Source organism: Schistocerca nitens, chromosome 6 (genome assembly GCF_023898315.1).
Source record: "Schistocerca nitens isolate TAMUIC-IGC-003100 chromosome 6, iqSchNite1.1, whole genome shotgun sequence".
Taxonomy (NCBI): Eukaryota; Metazoa; Arthropoda; class Insecta; order Orthoptera; family Acrididae; genus Schistocerca; species Schistocerca nitens.
Window position 1 is genome coordinate 136,058,791 of NC_064619.1, and position 19,438 is coordinate 136,078,228.

The following is a 19,438-nucleotide window of genomic DNA, read 5'->3' on the forward strand; positions in this document are numbered from 1 at the left end:
AAACTATTTATCGTCCGTGTTTCACTTCCATACATCGCTACACTCCATACAAATACTTTCAGAAAAGACTTCCTGACACTTAAATCTATACTCGATGTTAACAAATTTGTCTTCTTCAGAAACACTTTCCTTGCCATTGCCACTCTACATTTTATATCCTCTCTACTTTGACCATCATCAGTTATTTTGGACCCCAAATAGCAAAACTCCTTTACTACTTTAAGTGTCTCATTTCCTAATCTAATTCCCTCAGCATCACCCAACTTAATTTGACTACATTCCATTATCCTCGTTTTGCTTTTGTTGATGTTCATCTTATATCCTCCTTTCAAGACACTGTCCATTCCATTCAACTGCTCTTCCAAGTCCTTTGCTGTCTCTGACAGAATTACAATGTCATCAGCGAACCTCAAACTTTTTAATTCTTCTGCATGGATTTTAATACCTACTTCGAATTATTCTTTTGTTTCCTTTACTGCTTGCTCAATATGCAGATTGAATAACATTGCGGAGAGGCTACAACCCTGTCTTACTCCCTTCCCAACCACTGCTTCCCTTTCATGTCCCTCAACTCTTATAACTGCCATCTGGTTTCTGTACAAATTGTAAATAGCCTTTCGCTCCGTGTATTTTACCCCTGCCACCTTCAGAATTTGAAAGAGAGTATTTCAGTCAACATTGTCAAAAGCTTTCTCTAAGTCTACAAATGCTAGAAATGTAGGTTTGCCTTTCCTTAATCTTTCTTCTAAGATAAGTCATAAGGTCAGTATTGCCTCACGTGTTCCAGTATTTCTACGGAATCCAAACTGATCTTCCCTGAGGTCGGCTTCTACTAGTTTTTCCATTCGTCTGTAAAGAATTCGTGTTAGTATTTTGCAGCTGTGGCTTATTAAACTGATTGTTCGGTAATTTTCACATCTGTCAACACCTGCTTTCTTTGGGATTGGAATTATTATATTCTTCTTGAAGTCTGAGGGTATTTCGCCTGTCTCATACATCTTGCTGACCAGATGGTAGAGTTTTGTCAGGACTGGCTCTCCCAAGGCCGTCAGTAGTTCCAATGGAATGTTGTCTACTCCGGGGGCCTTGTTTCGACTCAAGTCTTTCAGTGCTCTGTCAAACTCTTCACGCAGTATCATATCTCCCATTTCATCTTCATCTACATCCTCTTCCATTTCAATAATATTGTCCTCAAGTACATCGCCCTTATATAGACCCTCTATATACTCCTTCCACCTTTCTGCTTTCCCTTCTTTGCTTAGAAGTGGGTTTCCATCTGAGCTCTTGATGTTCATACAAGTGGTTCTCTTATATCCAAAGGTATCTTTAATTTTCCTGTAGGCAGTATCTATCTCACTCCTAGTGAGATAAGCCTCTACATCCTTACATTTGTCCTCTAGCCATCCCTGCTTACCCATTTTGCACTTCCTGTCGATCCCAGGTCGTATACACCCTGTAATGATGCTGAGTCGGGCGGTCGGTAAAAGGAGCCAATTATTAACTTAGCTTGATTGTTGAGTGTAACCTCCACCCATAATAATTCACAGGAACTATCCACTTCTACTTCACTACAGGATAAACTACTACTAACAGCGACAAACACGCCACCACTGGTTTCATGCAACCTATCCTTTCTAAACACCGTCTGTGCCTTTGTAAAAATTTTGGCTGAATTTATCTCTGGCTTCTGCCAGATTTCCGTACCTATAACAATTTCAGCTTTGGTACTTTCTATTAGCGCTTGAAGTTCCGGTACTTTACCAAAGCAGCTTTGACAGTTCACAATTACAATACCGATTGCTGCTTGGTCCCCGCATGTCCTGACTTTGCTCCGCACCCTTTGAGGCTGTTGCCCTTTCTGTACTTGCCCGAGGCCATCTAACCTAAAAAACCGCCCAGTCCACACCACACAACCCCTGCTACCAGTGTAGCCGCCTGCTGTGTGTAGTGGACTCCTGACCTATCCAGTGGACCCGAAACCCCACCACCCTATGGCACAAGTCAAGGAATCTGCAGCCCACACAGTCGCAGAAACGTCTTAGCCGGTGATTCAGACCCTCTACTCAGCTCTGTACCAAAGGTCCGCAGGCAGTCCTGTCGATGATGCTGCAGATGGTGACCTCTGCTTTCATCCCGCTAGTGAGACTGGCAGTCTTCACCAAATCAGATAGCCGCCGGAAGGCACAGAGGATTTCCTCTGATCCATAGCAACACACATCATTGGTGCCTACATGAGCGACCACCTGCAGATGGGTGCACCCTGCACTCTTCATGCATCCAGAAGAACCCTTTCCACATCTGGAATGACTCCCCTCAGTATGCACACGAAGTGCCAATTGGTTTTCTTCCCCTCTCTTGCTGCCATATCCCTAAGGGGCCCAATTATGCGCCTGATGTTGGAGCTCCCAACTACCAGTAAGCCCACCCTCTGCGACTGCCCGGATCTTGCAGACTGAGGGGCAACCTCTGGAACAGGACAAGCAGCCATGTCTGGCCGAAGATCAGTATCAGCCGGAGACAGAGCCTGAAACCGGTTCATCAGACAAACTGGATAGGCCTTCCGTTCAGTCCCCGGAATGTCGTTCGCCCCTGCCACACCTCAAGACGACCTCCCACTCTACCACAGGTGAGTGGTCAGCCTCAATGTGGGCAGTATCCCAGGCAGCCACAGCCGTAGTCCGATCGGGGGATGCATGGGACGAGCCAGCCGTCCCCGAGAAACCCCATCCGGACCCCCACAGTGATGCCCATTGGCAACAGCCTCAAGCTGTGTGACTGAAGCCAACACTGCCTGAAGCTGGGAGCGAAGGGATGCCAACTCAGCCCGCATCCAAACACAGCAGTCGCAGTCGCTATCCATGTTAAATACTGTTGAGCAAAGAACGTCTGAACTAATCTACAGAGAGCACAAACAATTCGACACAAAATTTAAATGGTTATTAAAATACAAGATTGCCTAGTAAATGCAGTAATGCTGTTACTTGCGCACTGCTGACACACTGCTCAGCGGCAAAAGGAGACTACGCGATTTTACACTATTCAGGTACTAAAACGCAATGCTGCAACTCTCGAATACTATATTACACCTGAAATTTATGAATTAAACAATGAAAGTAACCAAAAACATGCAAAGAAATTAAGAATTAAACTATGTATCAAATAAGTGAGCTAAGAGTAGACGACTTGCTGCTGGCAGCTGCTTATCCAACGGCGGCAGGGAGCACACTGGCTGTGACCAACCGACACTGGCCATTCAAAACAAAAACAGAAGACAGACGACTATGCGAATTTACACTATTCAGGTACTAAAGCACGATGCTACAACTCTCAAATACTATAATACGCCCGAAATTTATGAATTAAACAATTCAAGTACCCAAAAACATGCAAAGAAATTAAGAATTAAACTATGTAACAAATAAGTGAGCTAAGAGTATACAACTTGCTGCTGGCAGCTGCTTGACTACCAACAAAATGTTGGTTCTACAATATTCATTACTGTCGATTATTACCCACTGTGTTATACCTATTATTTTACAGGTATTATGTGATTTTTCTTTCAAGAAATATTTGAGTGTATGGTGTACAAACCGTCAGCAACTGCCACAATTTTCTTCTTCTTTCATCCATACTTTCTAATATGTAAACTACTTTCAAAGCGCCAAAATGTACTAGAATAAATAAAATGTCTATAAAACGCTACACCTTGCAATGTACTTCCAGTGAGAGAGTCACAATTTCTGGAATCCATCGCCAGCGGCCTCTGGGCTACTGAGGAACACTGCAGTCCTGGGTCCATGGATTAACCACAGAAATCCACTACATTATGCCACACACAAACAGACCTGGCCCATGGGCTGATTAGTGAAACTAGATCTGAGGGGCATGACCTGCACATTAGTGGGAAAGGAAGGGCTTCAGATCGACAGGCCCAATCCATTAGATATGCGCAGAAATGGCCTGCAGTTTCGGCCTGTAGTGGAAATCCACGGGAGCCAGAGACAGCATGTTGATGAAATGGGACCTTGGTGATCAATCCGTGCAACAGATAACTTGTGCAAATACTCTCAGAGAATCAGATCCAAACAAACCACTCCTCTGGCCTCCCAGCATCTCGTCAACAGCTGCTAGGCTAGAGGCAACAAGTGGTGGCAGCACTGACTGCAAGCTGAGGTGAGTGGTAGGAAGGGCAGAGACAGTAGTAATGAGAGAGTTTCCTTAATATTTCCCTGATTTCTCTGTCACATTTGACATTTCTCCTGTCATCCTTAAAAATCTCTTTGAAATTTTGCCAAGACATCATCTTAGCCAATGCTATCATTTTCCTTGCTGCTCTGCTTAGCTGTTTCCATTTATGTTTATCATATTCCATTCCAGTTTTGAACCATTCTTTCTCTTCTTAGATGCTTCTGCAATTCTCTCATTCCACCACTGGGTTTCTTTGCGTATGACTTTCCTTGATGTCCTTCCACATGGTCTTCTAGACAGGTGAATAGAAGGTTATAAATATGAAATCAAATAGGAGTAATGCAGGAGTAGGTCTAATAATGAATAAGAAAGAAATAATGTGGAAAAGCTACTATGATCTACATAGTGAACATATTATCATAGTATCCAATATAGACATGAAGCCAACACCCGCCACAGTGGTACAAGTTTATATGGCAACTAGCTTCACAGGTAAAGAAAAGATTGAAAGAATGTATAATCAGATAAAAGAAGTTATTCAGATAGTTAAGGAAGAGTAAAATTTAATTGTATGGGAGACCAGATCTCAGACAGCAGGAAAAGGAAGAGAAGGAAAAATAGTAGGAGAATATGAACTGGGAAAAAGGAATGAAGGAGGAAGCTGCCTGATTGAATTTTGCACAGAAAATAATTTAATCATTGTGAACACTTGGTTTAAGTATCGTGAAAGAAAGTTGTACACATGGAAGTGACCTGGAGGCACTTGAAGAGTTCAGATGTATTGTATAATATTACAACAGAGATTTCAGAACCAGATTTTAAATTGTGAGATTTCTGACGGCAGATTAGACTCTGACCATAGTTTATAGGTTATGAACTGCATGTTAAAACTGAAGAAACTGCAAAACAGTAGAAAATTAAGGAGATGGGACTTGGATAGCTTGAAAAAACTAGAGGTTGTTGAGTGTTTCAATGGGAGCATTAGGTTAACAATAGATTTAAACAGGAAAGGAATACAGTAGAAAAAGAGTAGACATCTATGAGATGTGAAATAGTAAACACAGCAGAGGATCAAATATTTAATAATACAAGGACTAGCAGAAATCCTTGGAATCACAGGAGATACTGATTTTAAATGATGAAAGAAGAAAATATAAAAATTCAACAAAAGAAGCAGGCAAAAGGGAATACAGAAGTCTAAAAAATTGTACTGCCAGAAAGTGCAAAATGGCTAAGCACAAATAGTTAGAGGACCAGTGCAAGGCTATAGAAGCATGCATAACTAGGGGAAAGATAGACACTGCGTATAGAAAAAAATTGAAGAGGTCTTTGCAGAAAAGAGAAGCAGCTGTACAAAAGTCAAGAGTCCAGATGGAAAATCAACACTAAGCAAAGAAGAGGCAGGTGAAAGGGGGAAGGAATATGTAGAGGGGCTAAACAAGGAAAATGAAGTTGATAGCTACATTACAAAAAGGGAAGAGGAAGGAGATGAAAATGAGATGGGAGATGTGACAGTGTGAGAAGCATTTGACAGAGCACTTAAAGATTTAAGTTGAAAAAAGGCCCCTGGAGTAGATGACATTCCCTCAGAAGTATTCCATTTGATGGGCAAGATGTATGAGGCAGGCAAATTATTCTCAGACTTCAAGAATAATGTAATAATTCCATTTTCAGAGAAAGAAGGTGAGGAAAAATGTGAATACTACTGACCTATCAGTTTAATATGTAGTGTATGCAGAATACTTACATGAATTATTTAAAGGAGAATGGAGAAATGAGTAGAATCTGACTTCAGGGAAGATGAGTTTGTTCTGGACAAATGTATGGACACATGAGGCAATACTAACACAACAACTTATATTACAAGGTATGTTAAAATAAAGCAAACATACATTTACAATCGGTAGTTTGAAAATGGATATTTTGAAAACACTACAAGAAAATAGTGAGCTGAACACACTAAAATTGTGCAAATAGTTCGTCCATTATGGAAAGGTGGTCAAATGTGAAGTACAATAACAGCAAGACCAAAGTGCAAAATCAGAAAACCTGTGAAAGAAACGGAAGCTTTGTGCACGAAAACACATTTCAAGTATTTTAACCACCGACAGTGGAAATGCAACATATAGTTCGCATGAACGATGGGAAAAGCAAAAAGGCACTGTGAATAAGGTAGGAGAAGAAAATTAATTGGTGCAAACAAGCATGACTGAGGTCAATGTAAATGTGCCAACCAAAAATTGTGCCAAGTGTTTAGTAAAACAATACAAAATGATTCCCACATTGTGAACTCCAATAACACCAAACTGTTGGCACTTTCAGACAGCCATGGTTGTGGACTTGCAAGTAAGCTAAGAAACAACTAAAACATATTCGTGTGGTATAGTGAAACCAGGAGCCTCACTTGACGAAATTAAAAAAATGAATGCATCCGCAGAGGTAAAAAATCTGCACGATAAAGACTTTGTTGTACTTCTGGCAGGTGCGAACGACATCTACAAAAATGAAACAGTGATTGCTAAGTGCGACCTTAAAACAGTGTCTGAGAAACCTCACTCACACAAATGTAGTAATGGTCAATATTCCACATCACTTTGATCTTGTAAAATGGTCATGTGTTAAAAAAAGAAATATAAAGTGCCAAGCGACATCTACAAAAATGAAACAGTGATTGCTAAGTGCGACCTTAAAACAGTGTCTGAGAAACCTCACTCATAAAAATGTAGTAATGGTCAATATTCCACATCACTTTGATCTTGTAAAATGGTCATGTGCTAAAAAAAGGAATATAAATTGCCAACAATGAGTTTGCAAAAATTTGCAGACATTTTAAAAATATTAAATGTGTTGATACGAGCAATATTGGACATACAACATGAACTTCACCTGAATTGCTTGGAGAAAGTCTATCTGAGAAAACAGATAAACAAGGAAATAAAAAAGCACCAAAATAAATTCAAAACCAAAATGATAATTGCATCACCCTTACCAGGCTCAAAAACAAAAGCACTTCAAAAAGAGGTAAAAGCATTAGAACCATCACCAGCACCAGCAAAGCACATAAATAAAGCCAAAGTGTTAACAGATAGAACAGTGGACAGCAATTTGAACGACAAGAGTTCCTCATTATCCAAATGTTATTTTAGACAAACACAAGAAAAATGAGAACACTCCAAGCAGTATTAAGTACATTAACAGCAGCACCAATAGCACCAACAAGCACCTCACCACAGCCCAAGGTACAGGTGCGTACCGAGAGGTGCAGGAAACCTGTCCTTCTAAAGGATTTTTGGTATCTCACAAGGACACAGGAACGAATATGACAGCACAGTTCTCATCTTAGTCACCTGCAGATTTTAAGACTAAATATTCAGTGCCTTAGAAATAAATCACTAGAACCTGAAGTAGCAATGAATGGTGCAAACACTGACCGCATGTGCATCATGGAGCACTGATGCAAAAGTTTTGAACTAAGTAGTATTAATATTCAACCATATAAGTTGGCAAGTCAGTACTGTAGAAAAAAATGCCAAAAACGGAGGTGTATGTGTCTTTATTAAATCAAGTATCAGGAACAAAAGAAGCTGTGAAGCTGAATCATTGAGTGTGGAAAATCATTTTGGAGCAGCAGCTATACAGGTGTACGATATACAGGGAAAGTCATAGTCACAGCAATAAACAGACCACCTACTGGGGATACAGACATATTCATTAATCAATTAGAAACACTGCTTAACATTCTTTTTACTCAAAGAGCCACTGTAGTTGTCGGTGGGGATTTGAACGTAACTCTTATGAATGTAAGTAGGCTAAAAAATCAATTCCTAAATCTATTAGGGGCCTATGTAGTTTCAGTCTGTTTCTGCACATACACAAACCCACAAGAATGACATATTAAATAGTCTGAATATAACAGAGGGAAACATTCCACGTGGAAAAAATATATCTAAAAAGAAAGATGATGAGACTTACCAAACAAAAGCGCTGGCAGGTCGATAGACACACAAACAAACAAAAATATACACACAAAATTCAAGCTTTCGCAACAAACTGTTGCCTCATCAGGAAAGAGGGAAGGAGAGGGAAAGACGAAAGGATGTGGGTTTTAAGGGAGAGGGTAAGGAGTCATTCCAATCCCGGGAGCGGAAAGACTTACCTTAGGGGGAAAAAAGGACAGGTATACACTCGCACACACACACATATCCATCCACACATACAGACCCAAGCAGACATATTTAAAGACCAACAGAAGGAGGAAATAAGACGACAGAAAAGACTTCGAAATGTAACAGTGACAATAACAAACGTCATTGTTGGGTTCAAATTAATGATATGAATATAACAGAGGGAAACATTCCACGTGGAAAAAATATATCTAAAAAGAAAGATGATGAGACTTACCAAACAAAAGCGCTGGCATTAAATATGTCTGCTTGGGTCTGTATGTGTGGATGGATATGTGTGTGTGTGCGAGTGTATACCTGTCCTTTTTTCCCCCTAAGGTAAGTCTTTCCGCTCCCGGGATTGGAATGACTCCTTACCCTCTCCCTTAAAACCCACATCCTTTCGTCTTTCCCTCTCCTTCCCTCTTTCCTGATGAGGCAACAGTTTGTTGCGAAAGCTTGAATTTTGTGTGTATATTTTTGTTTGTTTGTGTGTCTATCGACCTGCCAGCGCTTTTGTTTGGTAAGTCTCATCATCTTTCTTTTTAGATATATTAAATAGTCTTATAGATAATATATTTTCAAATGTATGATCCATAGAAGTAGAAGTAACAAATACTGATTTGGGATTACCAGACTATAATGCCTTGTCCTCAAAATTCCTTCAATGCCACTGCAAGAAAAAAAAGTATATTCATGTTTAAGAGAAAATTTTCCACTGAAAACTGTGAAGAATTTACTAATAGCCTAACTAGTGAGTCCTAGACAAAAGTGCTGTCCCTCACAAATATGAATGATGCATATAACACTTTTTCTTCAATTGTCATGGGGTATTTCGAAATGTGCTTTCCAAAGAAGCTGTCAAGAATCACATCACATCACAATACAAAGCCAAGTCCTTGGATCACAGCTGGCATCAAAACTTCTTGTGGAACTCTAAAGAGACTAAATTCAAAATTGAAGACATCTACAGATCCACAGTTCATAGAATATGTTAAGAATTGCAAGAGGGTATATCAAAAAGCAATTGCCAAGGCAAAATTTATGAGTGAAGACAACTTAATAAGACAGTCTGATAACAAATTAAAAGCCATATGTGGTATTGTGAAGACTGAAACAGGAAAGAGATGCGAAGACCAGGATATCATTCTCAAAAACACAGAAAATGCCAATAATAAAAAAAAAAATTGGCAAATTACATCAACAATGATTTCATAAATGCAACAACTTCATTAAGCTCAAAATTTACAAACCAAGAAAAACCAGATTTCCAAAAGCTGCTTGTAGCATGAGGATAGAACCAACAGATGAACATAAAGTGTTCAAAGTAATAAAAAGCTTGAAACCTAAAACGTCAGCAGGAGTAGATGAGGTGCCTGTTTATATTATAACGATGACAGCTGCACAAATCACAAGGCCCTTAGGATACTTAGGCAACTTATCACTTAGTGAAGGAGTGTTTCCAGAAAGGACAAAAATGTCAAATGTGAAGCCATTATTCAAAAATGGCAACAAGCATAAAATAGAAAACTATCAGCCAATATCCCTCCTTCTGGCATTTTCCAAAAAAAAATAGAAAAATTAATGCAGCACAGAATCAACAAATATCTAAATGACCATAAGTTACTAAATAGAAATCAGCATGGCTTCCAGGTAGGTAAAAATACAGGAACAGCACTAATGTGCTACACTGAACAAATAGTCAAAAATCTAGAAAAAGACAGCAATGTAGTAGGACTAAATTTAAATCTATCCACAGCATTTGACAGTGTCAATCATGCCATTCTTTTAGAAAAACTGGAAGCATTAGGTATTCATGAGACAGGGAAAAAGTGGTTTGAATCATACCTACAAAACAGAACACACATTGTAGGACAGATGTCAAATTACTCCAACAACAAAATAAATTTAGTATCACTTGCAAAAAAGTGGAAATAGAAGTGCCACATGCCAGTATTCTAGGTCCCGTATTGTTCCTTGTCTACATAAATGACTTTCACACCTCAGATGGAGCAGCAAAGGCCATAGTATTCACAGATGACACTAGTGCGATAATAGGCACACCAAAGCAAATGCTGCAAACAACTACTGATCAAGCAATAAAGAATGTCCACACTTGGTTCAATGCAAACCGGTTGACATTAAATGCAAATAAAACAAATTATATGCAGTTTGGGAAAATAAGTCAAAATGTAAATCTTGATTTGTGTTGGGTTACAAGGCCATAGACAGAGTGGCATCAACAAAATTTCTGGGGATCCATGTAGATGTAAATCTTAATTTTAGTGACCATGTAATGAAACTTGTGCAGAAACTTAACTCAGCCTTAGAATTATTGCAGATGTTTGTACTGCAGAAAGTGCCAAAATGACATATTTTGGCTACTTTCAATCTCTTGCAACATACGGAATAATATTTTGGGCTTCCACCACTTGCCGTCTAAAACGAATCTTTCTGTTACAGAAGAGGGCTATCTGAATAACAACACACAGTTATCCATAGGTACAATGCAAACCCTTATTCAACAAGCTTAAAGTTCTAACAATATCTACCTTGTCCATGGAAGAGACAAATAGCAAGGGCATCGGTCTCATCGGATTAGGGAAGGATGGGAAAGGAAGTCAGCTGTGGTCTGTCAAAGGAACCATCCCGGCATTTGCCTGAAGTGATTTAGGGAAATCACCGAAAACCTGAATCAAGATGGCCGGACGCAAGATTGAACTGTCATCCTCTCGAATGCGAGTCCAGTGTGCTAATCACTGCACCTGCTCGCTCGGTTGCAGAAATGGAAAAGTTCTCTCAAAAGCCTGGCAGAACTGTCTTTCCGGTTGATTCCTTCAACCAAGTCTCAGGTTCTCACCCAGCTACAGGATAATGTAAAACAGGGCCTCTGTAAGCCTGAATGATAGAATAAATGATTGTATGTTCCAGTTTGTATGGGCAATTTTGGAGTGAAAGATGTTATACCACACAGAAATATATGTCAGTATACAGCAGATATCTAATAATGATTGCCTCTATGAGGAGGAAAGAAATTTCAAGGGAATAAGAAATAGAAATCATTGCCCATAAGAGAATATACAATCGCACCACCCCTTATAAATCGCTTGCAGGAAAAGTTAGAACATTTGTCAGAATCAGATTGAACCCCTTTGTATTCAGTATTAGCACAATTTGCATTGTTGTTTGAGGAAGAGGCAATATTTGGCAGCTAGAGAGTTAACATATCGAGAGATTCAGGTTGGAAAAACCAGACCAAAAGCATAAAAACCCTGTCAAATCCCATACCACTTGCAGTCAGTTGTGGAGGAGAGTACTCAGCAACAGCTGAAAGCTGGGTTCATACAACCCTCCAACACCTGGGCCTCATCTACAGTAATTGTTCCCAAAAAATGAGTTAACATTGAGAAATCCAATCACCTACATGTTAAAATGGGGACATTAAATAAAGTCACAAACACCTGATACATATCTTCTGTCTTGTATAGATGAAACATTGGATTCATTATGGAACAGCAAATACTTTACCACCCTCGAGTTTTTGAGGATGCCTTCTGGTTTAAGATATGTGCCCACCAAATTTCAGCAATTTGTAGAATTGTTGTTCAGGGTTGGAAGCCAATATGTATTGTGTTTCTTTAGATGATATTATTGTATTCTCCCAAACAATTGAAGAATATGTCAAATTGCTGAGATGCATGCTGTCATGATTAGAAGAGCAAATTTGGGTTTAAAGTTGGTGCAATGTTCACATGCAGAGCCACAGGCTCAGTACCTAGGTCATATTCTTGGTTCAGCCAAGATGAAACTAGATCTGAGGTTAACATTAGCAGCTTATCGTTTTTCTGCACCCACTAACATGAAGGAACTACAGAGTTTCCTGTGGTTCATGAATAATCATCATCCTTTCATAAAGTACTATGTCACAGTAACTAAACAACAAAGCTATAAAAAAAGGAATAACTTTTGAATAGAATGTAAACTGCAAGACAGTAATGTAACAGGTCAAAGGTATTTTAACAAGATCTCTCTTGCTTTTATACCCTGATTTGCGAAGCCATTTATTTAGTCATGTGATGAATCTGATTTTGCTGTAGGATGAACTCTAAGTCAGGAGCAGAATAAGAAAGAGAAACCAACTGGTTATGCCTCCCACCCACTCAATAAGGCTGAAATTAAAGCACAACAAAGAAGGAATTATTGGCATTGGTGTTTTAAGTTAATTACTTTAATTGCTACTTGTATGTGGGATGTTTACAGAGGTTACTTACCATTCAGCTCTTCAGTGCCTACTGAATTTAAAGGAGGCACTGGGCATTGAAATTGAGTGAATGTGACTATGACATTCACCATAAACTGGTAAGTATGGTCCATGTAGAACAAGCAGCTGAGGTGCTTATCGTGGAGCTGAAAGAGGCTCAGAGACAGGATGCTGATTGCTAGCAGTATGCCACTTTGCCCAATATCATATTCGAAGATGATACTCTGTATCACAAGATTACACTCAAGAATCCATTAGTGATGCCTAAGGCATTTCATCACCACATTATTGCCCAATCTAACGACAACATTCAGACCTGCACAGCAGAGAATGCATCACTAATGCTTGAATCGCTGTGTGCTACTAGTGGAAAAAACAGCATGTGCTGGTGAGAAATACTTAAACACTCGTCTTTCATGTGCACAAAGAGCACAGTAAACATGGCATGGATTCCACTGCAACATTTTCCAGTAGTCTCTATGTCATTCAAGATTGTAGCCTTGAACATCAGGGGACAATTCCATCAGATGCATGAGGAAAATAACGATGTCCAGTCAATAACTGATCACTTTTCAGAGTATCTGGTTTACGTACCAACTGTAGATATGATGACAGAGACTGTAGCAAAGGCCTTTATGCATCACATAGTATTACCATTTGGAAACCCTGTGCCATTCTAACAGACCAAAGAGCAAAATTTCAAGTCAGTTTTATTTGTACAAGAGTGTAAACTTCTAACGATTAAGAAATGGAGAACCAGCCTCTTCCCCACTAAGACAAATGGCCATGTTAAACATAAGATATAAAATAAACTTTTATTTTGAAAATTTCTCTGGCATTCAGCCGGGTAGTGTCGTACAAAAGGTGTGATATTTTGGCAAACTAACTTCTTGCCATCTTCAGGTGCTCTTGGCGTCTGATTGATCTCTGATGGATGCCGACTTTATATGATCTCCACCCCTCTCCCACAGCCTCTGTCTGGGTGCTTCCAAGCGGTCCGTGACTGGTGGTGGTGGTAGGACGATGCTGGATGGTGGGGAAAGCACACGCCCCGCAACAGATCATGGGCCGCAGTCCTTCTGTGGCCACAGCCGCTTGCGGAACTCTGCCATCGTGTTGAGAATGCTTCTTCTTCTTCAGGTATCCTGACAGGAGTGGATTTCTGTGTACACTGTCGTTGTGTTTTAATCATACTCAGAGCTTCTTTCCAGGCCTTGCTTAACTGGAAACCGCTGTCTTTATTTATTAGTTCATCATGCAGCCAGATCTCCACTGCCTCTTTGAGGATACAGTCCCAGAAGGCGTTCGATTGCTATAACACCTTTGTGCCATTGTAGTTCATGTCATGCCCATGTGAGATGCAGTGCTATGCCATGGCGGACTTGGTCGGCTGTGCTTTGTCTGTGTGGTGTTTATGTTCACTACATCTCTCCTGTACTGTCCAGATGTTCTGGCCTACATAAATTTTCCCGCACTGGCAAGTGATGCTGTAAACTGCCAGTTTCCGGAATCCTTAAGTCGTCCTTGACTGATCCTAATAATGTTTTTGTTTTGGATGGAGGGCGAAACACGCACTTGCCATTGTATTTTCTGAGTATTCTGCCAATCTTTGCCGATGTGTTCCCGACATATGGTATAATCACTGTCGCAACTGGTTTGTCTTCATCCTCAGAGGCTGCGGTCTCGGCTTGTTCGCTCTTAAGGCGGTTTTATCTGCCAGTTGTTGTAACCATTCGTGTGGGACATGGTCTGCAAGTCAGCTGCTAGTCTGTCACAGTCCGAGATTTTGCGTGCTCTCTGCACCAGTGTGCTCAGAACACCCTCTCGCTGTGAAGGAGCATGACAGCTGGAGGCATGCAGGTACAAATCTGTATGTGTTGGCTTACGGTAGATGCTGTGCTGTGTCCTAGTGTGCCATCTGGTCTTCACTTGACGAGCACATCCAGAAATGGAAGCCGCTTATTTTCTTCTATCTCCATCGTGAACTTGATATTCTGGTGCTACGAGTTCAGACCCTGCAGACAGTCTTGGAGGAGTTATCGTCCATTTGGCCAGATTACGAATGCATTGTCTACATATAAAAATGCAAGAGGGCTTGTAGGCTGCTGATTTAAGAGCTTCTTCTCCAAAAGCCACCATAAACATATTGGCCACTACTGGTGATAGCGGACAGCCCATCGCTACTCCATCTGTTTGTTTGTAGTAGTTCCCATCAAACAGAAAGTATGTTGACGTAAGTACGAATTCGAAAACTTTCATTACTGTTGGTCCAAATTTTTCTCATATGAGGCTTAGGGAGTCTCTTAGAGGTACCCTAGTAAAGAGGGATACCACATCAAAGCTCACCATGAAGTCTTCTTGTCCCAATCAGAAGTTCTGGAGCTGCTGCATGAAATGCATGGAGTTTCAGATGTGGTGCTGACATTTGCCCGCAAAGGGACTGGGGTTGACGTCAGGTGTTTTGCTAATTCATATGTTGGTGCTCCATTGTTGCTTACAATCGGGCGGAGAGGCAATCCGTCCTTATGGACTTTAAGTAGTCCATAAAGTCTTGGAGGTGCAGCTGCTCATGGATGAAATTTCTTCACTATCTTCTTTTCTTTAAAGGTGTTTTGGAGAAGCTCAATAGTCTTACTTTTCACTCTCTTGGTAGGATCGTCTTCGGTTCTCCTGTAGGTGTCGTCTTCTAATAGGCCATACAATTTTTGCTTATATACACTCCTGGAAATGGAAAAAAGAACACATTGACACCGGTGTGTCAGAACCACCATACTTGCTCCGGACACTGCGAGAGGGCTGTACAAGCAATGATCACAAGCACGGCACAGCGGACACACCAGGAACCGCGGTGTTTGCCGTGGCATACGGAGCTCCATCGCAGTCTTTAACACTGGTAGCATGCCGCGACAGCGTGGACGTGAACCGTATGTGCAGTTGACGGACTTTGAGCGAGGGCGTATAGTGGGCATGCGGGAGGCCGGGTGGACGTACCGCCGAATTGCTCAACACGTGGGGCGTGAGGTCTCCACAGTACATCGATGTTGTCGCCAGTGGTCGGCGGAAGGTGCACGTGCCCGTCGACCTGGGACCGGACCGCAGCGACGCACGGATGCACGCCAAGACCGTAGGATCCTACGCAGTGCCGTAGGGGACCGCACCGCCACTTCCCAGCAAATTAGGGACACTGTTGCTCCTGGGGTATCGGCGAGGACCATTCGCAACCGTCTCCATGAAGCTGGGCTACGGTCCCGCACACCGTTAGGCCGTCTTCCGCTCACGCCCCAACATCGTGCAGCCCGCCTCCAGTGGTGTCGCGACAGGCGTGAATGGAGGGACGAATGGAGACGTGTCGTCTTCAGCGATGAGAGTCGCTTCTGCCTTGGTGCCAATGATGGTCGTATGCGTGTTTGGCGCCGTGCAGGTGAGCGTCACAATCAGGACTGCATACAACCGAGGCACACAGGGCCAACACCCGGCATCATGGTGTGGGGAGCGGTCTCCTACACTGGCCGTACACCACTGGTGACCGTCGAGGGGACACTGAATAGTGCACCGTACATCCAAACCGTCATCGAACCCATCGTTCTACCATTCCTAGACCGGCAAGGGAACTTGCTGTTCCAACAGGACAATGCACGTCCGCATGTATCCCGTGCCACCCAGCGTGCTCTAGAAGGTGTAAGTCAACTACCCTGGCCAGCAAGATCTCCGGATCTGTCCCCCATTGAGCATGTTTGGGACTGGATGAAGCGTCGTCTCACGCGGTCTGCACGTCCAGCACGAACGCTGGTCCAACTGAGGCGCCAGGTGGAAATGGCATGGCAAGCCGTTCCACAGGACTACATCCGGCATCTCTACGATCGTCTCCATGGGAGAATAGCAGCCTGCATTGCTGCGAAAGGTGGATATACACTGTACTAGTGCCGACATTGTGCATGCTCTGTTGCCTGTGTCTATGTGCCTGTGGTTCTGTCAGTGTGATCATGTGATGTATCTGACCCCAGGAATGTGTCAATAAAGTTTCCCCTTCCTGGGACAATGAATTCACGGTGTTCTTATTTCAATTTCCAGGAGTGTACATTATATGGTAGTAGGACCGTGCAATTCCCTTTATCGGCTGGGAGGACGATAGTCTCAGCATTTTCTTGAAGCTGCTTCAGTGCCTTTGTCTCTTCCTTGGAGATGTGTGGCTTCAGGGGAGCCTCCCTGGTGAGTACACGGCATGTTTCCCGTCGTATTTGTTCTGCAGTGTCATGTGGAAGTGCAAGAGCCGCCTGTACCACCATGCTGATGAATTGTTCTGTTGGTAATGTTGCAAGTGTTGGTGCAAAATTCAGCCCCTTTTCAAGTACAGATAAGGTAGCATTGTCAATTACGTTCCCTGAATTTCGCACAATCACCAACAACATTACCAACAGAACAATTCATCAGCACAGTGGAACAGGCTGCTCTTGCACTTCCACGTGATGATGCACAGGAAATATGATGGGAAACATGCCATGTACTCACCAGGGTGGCTTCCCCGAAGCCACACATCTCCAAGGAAGAGAGGAAAGCACTGAAGCGGCACCAGAAGATGCCGAGACTGTCAATTTAAGTGCAGATCAAATGGATAGGCCAATAGGAAATGTAGGTGGTGTACTTATTGCAGTAGACAAGAAACTCAAATTGAAATTGAAGCTGCATGTGCAACTGTTTGGGCCAGATTCAGTATCAGGGGTGGGCATAAAACGATTATTGGATCCCTGTATCGCGCACCAGACTCATCTCTTGATGTAACCAAAGAATTCAGAGAAAATTTCAGTTTGCTCATACATAAATTTCCCGAGCATAGTGTAATCATCGGTGGAGACTTAAATCATCCAACTATAAATTAGGAAAATTACAGTTTTGTTGGTAGTGGACATGATAAAAAGACATCCTGTGAAACATTACTAAATGTCTTCTCTGAAAATTACCTCAATCATGATGAAAATATATTGGATCTAATGGCAACAAACAGATCTGACCTCTCTGAGGATGTCCAATCGGAACTGGTGTCAGCAACCATGATGCGGTTGTCAACAATGATTAACAAAGTACAAAGGAGATCTAAACCAAGGAGAAAGATATATATGTTCAGTAAACTAAATAAAAAATCATTAGTGTCATATCTCAATGAGGAACTCGAAACTTTCAGCACAGGGCAGGAGCATGTAGGGAAACTATGGCTCAAGTTTAAGACACTTCATAATGGGAGGGAACCTCCGTGGTATGCTGTCACCATAAAGAAACTTCTAAAGAAAGAGACTACTGTATAATAGGTGTAAAACAAAGCATGGGAGTATAGGTGGAGAGATGCCAAATAAAATGTGTTTGGCTATCAAGGGAGCAAAGTATGAAAACTCCATTGACTTCCATCAAAATATTGTCAAATGATCTTCCACAAAATCCAAAGAAATTCTGGTCATATGTAAAGGCCATTAGTGGCACCAAAGTCAGTGTACAGTCCCTAGTGAATGAGACAGGAACCGAAATTGATGGTAGCAAAGCAGAAGCTGAAATGCTAAATTTCATTTCCAAATGTTTGATTAAAAAGGAAAACCCAAGAGAACTGTCCCAATTTAATCTGTGTACCACTGAAAAGATGAGTGAAATAAGTATTAGCATCAGCTGCATTGAGAAACAGCTGAAATTGTTAAAACTGAACAAGGCCCCAGAGCCCAATCAAATCCCTGTCACATTCAATACTGAATTTGCAGCTGAGTTAGCCCCTCTTCTAACTACAATTTATCACAGATCCCTCAGACAAAAAACTGTGCCCACTACTTGGAAGAAAGCACAGACAACATGCGGCTACAAGAAGAATAGTAAAATGATCCACAAAACTACCACCCAGTATCCTTGACATTGATTTGTTGTAGAATGTAAGCTCCAACATAATGAGGTACCCAGACCAGAATGACCTCCTCAATGCCAACCTGCAAGGATTTCAAAAACATTGATCATGTGAAACCCAAATCGTACTTTTCTCACATAACATACTCAAAGTTTTGTATCAAGGCAGTCAAGTGGATGCAGTATTTATTGATTTCTGAAATATATTTGCCTCAGTACCACACCTAAGCTTATTAAAGCTTATTACCAAAAGTATGATCAAATGGGGTGTCTAGTGAAATTTGTGACTGGATTGAGCACTTTTTGGTAGGGAAGATGCAGTATGTTATCTTGGAAGAAGAGTCATCATCAGATATAGAAGTAACTTCAGGTGTGCCCAAGGAAGTGTGTTGGGACCCTTGCTATTCCTGTTGTATATTAATGCCCCTACAGACAATATTAGTAGTAACCTCAGACTCTTTGCAGATGACGCAGTTATCTATATCTGAACGAAGCTGCATTCTGTCAGATCTTGATAAGATTTCAAAGTGGTACAAAGATCGGCAACCTGGTTTAGATGTTCAGAAATGAAAAACTGTGCACTTCAAAAAACGAAAGAAACATAACATTCTGTGACTATAATATCAATAAGTTGCATTTTGACTTGGCAAACTCATACAAATATCTGGGTGCAACACTTTGCAGAGATATGAAATGGAATGATCACATATGCTCAGTTATGGCCAAGGCAGGTGGTAGCTTTCAGTTTATTGGTAAAATACTGGGGAAGTACAATCAGTCTACAAAGGAGTTTGTTTACAAATCGCTCATGTGGCCCACACTAGAATATTGCTCAAGTGTGTAGGGCCAATACCAAACAGGACTAACAGCAGATACTGAATGTATACAGAGAAGGGGAGCACAAATGGCCACAGGTTTGTTTGATGCATTAGATGCTGAAGAAACTGAA

At 41.4% G+C, this 19,438-nt stretch overlaps 1 protein-coding gene across 1 annotated transcript in view; it reads right to left on the bottom strand.

The window, feature by feature from the left end:
• LOC126263258 (snRNA-activating protein complex subunit 3-like) overlaps positions 1–19,438 on the bottom strand; it is a 175,724-nt gene that overhangs the window by 150,150 nt on the left and 6,136 nt on the right. The window lies entirely within an intron of this gene.